We start from the raw sequence: 5,624 nt of genomic DNA on the forward strand, positions 1-5,624 counted from the left end.
CCTACCTTTATTAACTGTTAAGAACTTTGAAAAAAAAAAAACTTTTTTAAGCCTCAAATAACTTTATATGATAAACAAATGAACCACGAATATTTTCAGTATCAATATTTTTTCTGGAGAAAAAGTAAATTTTAAATAGCAATACCTCATCAATAATGCTCTGTAGCTTTAGACATTTGGAAGTAATTCATGCTTTAAATTTACTAAAGATTGTGGAATAAGCCTAATGTGCAGATTTTTTTTAACAAAACAATAAATTACAGAATGATCGTTAAGAAAAGAATTAATCAATTTAAAAAAAAATACGCTAACAGTGGAATTATTCGATTTCCAAAATTGCTGAAAACATTTTGTTTCTACGTTCTTGTGCTGCTCTGTTATACACTGTTGGCAAAGGCTTACAATTCAAAAATTTTTATCAAAGAATTTTTCAAGCTTATGTGGCTTGTAATGAGGAGACCCATTGACCACTTCTTCACCATCTACTGCCATATCCCCGTATAGTTGAATAAAAGCATGGCCAATCAGCCTTTTATTGACACGGGTCAACCAACTAAAGAGGGGTTTTAAATTGTTAGGATAACTGTTCACCTACAGGGTAACCATGACGAGATTGTACTTTACTCTCACATTTGGATGGAGTTTAAACAACGTCACTTTAAACCGAAGTTTTATAATTTTAAAACCACGAATCATCACATTCTCGACTCGCAGACCTATCGTTTTTGTCAACGCCGTCGTCTTCAAGAAGAAAAAAAAAGAGAATAACTCGCCACTCGGTGTGAAGCGTATTATTTGTAGCTTCAAAGTTCTGTTTCATGGATTGACTTCAACCACCTTCGTAATGGTATATATACACACTCAACTCTAAAATTTTAGTCTCACGAGCACATACAAAACCTAATAAGTTATCTCCCTCAATTCATCTTGGTCCGGCATGACCAGGTGGTTAGGGCAATTAACTCGCAATCTGAGGGTCGCGGGTTCGAATCCCCGTCCCGTAAAACATGCTCGCCCTTTCAGCTGTGGGGGGCGTTATAACGTGACGGTCAATTTCACTATTCGTTGGTAAAAGAGGTGGTGATGACTAGCTGCCTTCCTTCTAGGTTTTCACTGCTAAATTAGGGATGGCTAGCGCAGATAACCCTCATGTAGCTTTGCGCGAAAATTAAAAAAAAAAAAAACAAGCTTTGAGCGTGATTACGTCAACAATATTGCAAAAGCCTAGTACAACACTTAAACTACACTCACAAACGTACGACCGGTACAGAGTTGCGTAACGAAGCTTTTTCATAACTAACTTTTAACATTCTTGTCATGAAACTAAATATTAATTCACTACATTTCCAGTTGCAGATTTCATGTGTGACAGTATCTTCACATTTCACTGCAAAACCGAAGATAGCCATAAAGTTTACATGATTGGAATAACGATCTTCTTCATTGTCGTGGTGGGTCTGGCTGGGGTTTAATACTACCTTTTCGAATTTTGTTCTTGTCATGCTTTTTCTGTATAATCTCTTAGTGTGGATATGTCTTCATCTAGTGCTTGCTTACTTTCTTGGGTGAGGATAAAGAGATGTACGTTTCTTAGGAAAATACTGAACCTAATGTTGAGGGTGGATTGCATCAAACTTCAGGTTGTCAATTCCAGGGTTTACTTGTATCTTCTGGAGATCGAGGCTGAATGATGATCACATCTCTACAAAGTCATCTGGTTTGTTCTGGAAAACTTGATAAGTGGTAAAAGTACTGGGTAATCCATCGATAATCGTTGGTGATTGGCTCACTTCTGTCTTCTGTATCTTTACCTAATGTCGACTTACAGTGTATAATTTAAATGGGAAAATAATAAAGCTAACATATTGCCTGAACATGCATGGGCTCGATCCCTTTGACTGACCCCATATTGGAGAAGGAATATTTACTATAATTCAGAGTTTACTATGTTGCAATGTAGAGTAAAATGAAAAGTTGTTAAATCTGACATCGAATAAATAATAACCGTATTGAACGTCACTGTGTAAAAGGTAATGGCATGTGCACTTTGACCCCTACCCATGAACATAGGGTTAAAAAGAAGATAATATTAAAATTATAAAAATATGTTTTCAGCATACTTTGAAATAAGAATATATAAATTAAATGAAACCCACTCCAATCAATAATGATTAAATTTTTTGGTGCCCATAATACTGTAGAAACGCTGAACATTGTCAACCATTTGTAGCTCGAAACATTTTTTTACACGAAATCAAAGTTTGTTGACTAGAAAAAAGTGCTACAGGCTTGGAGTATTTCTGTACAGACTTTATAAAATATTAGTAGTAGTATATGTGATCTTTTAGAAATTTTCACTGTTCCTAGAAGTGACTGAACCCTGCTCATTCCCCTTTTTACGTTGTCAAAGGTGCTTTTCGGTCACAAATGATTCACTTATTTAAAGAAAGTAGAAACCCCGAGTGTTAAATATTGTGAGAGAAAATTGTTTTTAATAAGTTAAAGAAGTTCTCTCTGCCTGTTAGAGAAACACTTGTAGAAAATATATAGGTGACTATACAATCAACTTATGCAGCTCAAGTGTAGAGGATAAAGTTTCTTTAATTTTTATGTGTTTTAAATTTTTCTTATCAGGTTATTTTTAAGGATTAAATTGTGTCTAGATTATTTTTATAGACCTTGATTTTTGTTATTATTTAACATACCCATTATGGGGGATTAAATGCAACGTAATATATACACTAATTTTCATTGTCTGTAAGTAAATATTTGTACTGTTGACTGTCAAGTATTATTCCATTTTTAACTTTTTACTAAGGTTAATTTATATCGTAACTGTGTAGTATATTTATTTATCAAATGTTTTATTAATTATTATTTAAACTATTGATTTTCATTATTTGGTCTGTATATTTAATAAACTACTTAAATCACAAAGAAAGAAAGAATTTCTAACTCCCAGAAACAATTAATTATCAGGAAATATAATCGACTTCTTTACAGTAGGCCTAGTTAGTTAGGGTGCTCGACTTGCAATCTGTGTGTTGGAATAACAATCACAGAAAACGCTCGCCCTTTTAGGCTTGGGGGCATTATAATATATGTTCAATCCCACTATTCGTTGGTAAAAGAGTAGCTTAAGAGATGGCAGTGGGTGGTGTTAATTAGCTGCCTTTCCCTCTGGTCTGTCACTTGCTAATTAGGGACAGATAGCCCTGGTGTATCTTTGCGAAAATAATTAACTTTGTTATGAAACTAAATAATCATTAAATATTTAATCACTAAATAAACTTTGTAGGTTTGCGCCAAAATTCCAAACAGACCAATCTCTACATTTTCAGATTTATTGTTTAGCAAGTTAATCATAAGAGTATTAATTCGATAAGTAAAATTATTTAATTTGAAATGATTTGTAAGTTCTATTAGTTTAGTCTCGGGATGGTGAGCCTTTTGAAGAGCATAACTGTACTTGCCTTACGACCTACTGTTATCCTTTGTAAAGTTGCGTGAATATACTGTTACTTCTGGACGGTGATTTTAAGTGTAATGTGAATAAAACTGACAAAGTTAAGTAAATTAAGTGAACTTATAATTAAAGATAGTGATTTCTGAAGTGTCATATTATTAAAATGCTTCAAATTAAAGGTGTAATGTAAAACACTTATCCAATTAAGTTTATACTATTTTATTTGAAGATAACGAAAGACACGTATAGTGTATTCCTGTAATGGTGGTCTTCCTCTGTTTGTCTAACAATCAGCAAATTATGGTAAACTTATTCAATTTCATTTTACACAACTGGATATATTTTTATGTATCCAAAATGTATAGAATATTGTAATGAGAGTAGCTTTCTTATGTGATACCTTGGGTTTTTATTTGTTGGCGTGATTTGTGGTTACCACCTTCTTGATGAACTTATTAGATTAGTCCTAACGTTAAACCTAACCTAGTTCAAAAAACTGTTAATCAAATTTTATTGTAAGATACCTTAGCCGGTCTATAAACATTTGAGTTCACGGACTATTTGCTAATAGTGTACAATATTTCTTGTTAAAAATATACGTCAAGTTGGAGTTTCTTTTTTTTTTTATAAATGCAATGTAATTTAATTTTATATAATGATTTGGTAATGTTTTACACTTCACAATTTTTTTATTTTATTAAAACTTGTATTATTTTATGATTTCAATCCCTTTCGTTTTATAGTAAATAATTATGTATTATTGGTCTCATTATGTGATTTTTATCATCTCAATTAAAAACCATGAAAAATTGTAGAATGGAAAATAGCTGCTATTCTAAATTATTTAAACTTTTGAGTTTTATTTTTGAGATATTGAATTTTGCCCTGGTGTTTAAATTCGAATCAGACTTTCACTTGAAGTACCTTTAATATGGGAAATTAAACTGTTTGAGGTGTTGTGTTCAACTTATCTTTAACACAGAAATTGAGAAGGTATAGAAATATTTCACTTTGTCACGCTTGACGTTTACATATCATTTGACCAGTTTTGCATAATTAAACTGGTATTTGTAAAATTCCCTGTGAATTCTTTTGTAAGATTCTCACGACTCGATAGACCCGGAATAGGTTTTTCATGTTTAGTCCAGTATACTTATTCAACATGGTGAATGGCATACCCAGAATTGGTGGAGGGGGCAGGGTTCGAAATTTCCAGGCAGTAAAAGAAATATGTACACACACGCACACACACATATAATTCAGTGTAATAATAACATCATTTGTGTGCCAGCCATTAACATTTGTCAGAATCTACAAGTACAATCATTAACCCTGATACTAAAAAGTTTAATAACATGTTTTGACAACAGTCTTAAACCTGATACTAAAACATCGGTTTAATAACACGTTTTGACAACAGTCTTAAACCTGATACTAAAACATCGGTTTAATAACATGTTTTGACAACAGTCTTAAACCTGATACTAAAACATAAGTTTAATAGCACGTTTTGACAATAGTCTTAACCCTGATACTAAAAGATCAGTTTAATAGCACGTTTTGATAACAGTCTTAACCCTGATACTAAAAGATCAGTTTAATAACACGTTTTGACAATAGTTTTAACCCTGATACTAAAACATCAGTTTAATAACACGTTTTGACAACAGTCTTAACCCTGATACTAAAACATAAGTTTAATAGCACGTTTTGACAATAGTTTTAACCCTGATACTAAAACATCAGTCTAATAACACGTTTTGACAATAGTTTTGTGAATGTGTATTTACATGTAATTAGAGGATACACTAAAATATCTATAAATTTTCTACATCTTCATAATATAACAGTTACCGAGATCATAACGAACAATCCAGTGTAGCTGGTAAGGTTTGCTCTGAAAGTTGAAACATCGGTGATCTTTGTCAACAAGCAAACTCAGCAGTCCTTCCAGTAGATGTGGGGATGAAAGTAATGTTGTTTTTTTTAAAGGGTGAGATTGTACATAAAGTGGTATTTTATACGGGAAAATAAGTAAGGTACCTGAAGATACACTTCCAGGACACGAAAGAAAACAGTCTATTTTTACCTACCATGAGAAGCACGTGGCTATTTTACCTAGAAATAACTAATTAATGAAAGGACAGTAAGAAAAAAA

Source organism: Limulus polyphemus, unplaced genomic scaffold (genome assembly GCF_000517525.1).
Source record: "Limulus polyphemus unplaced genomic scaffold, Limulus_polyphemus-2.1.2 Scaffold3465, whole genome shotgun sequence".
Classification (NCBI taxonomy): domain Eukaryota; kingdom Metazoa; phylum Arthropoda; class Merostomata; order Xiphosura; family Limulidae; genus Limulus; species Limulus polyphemus.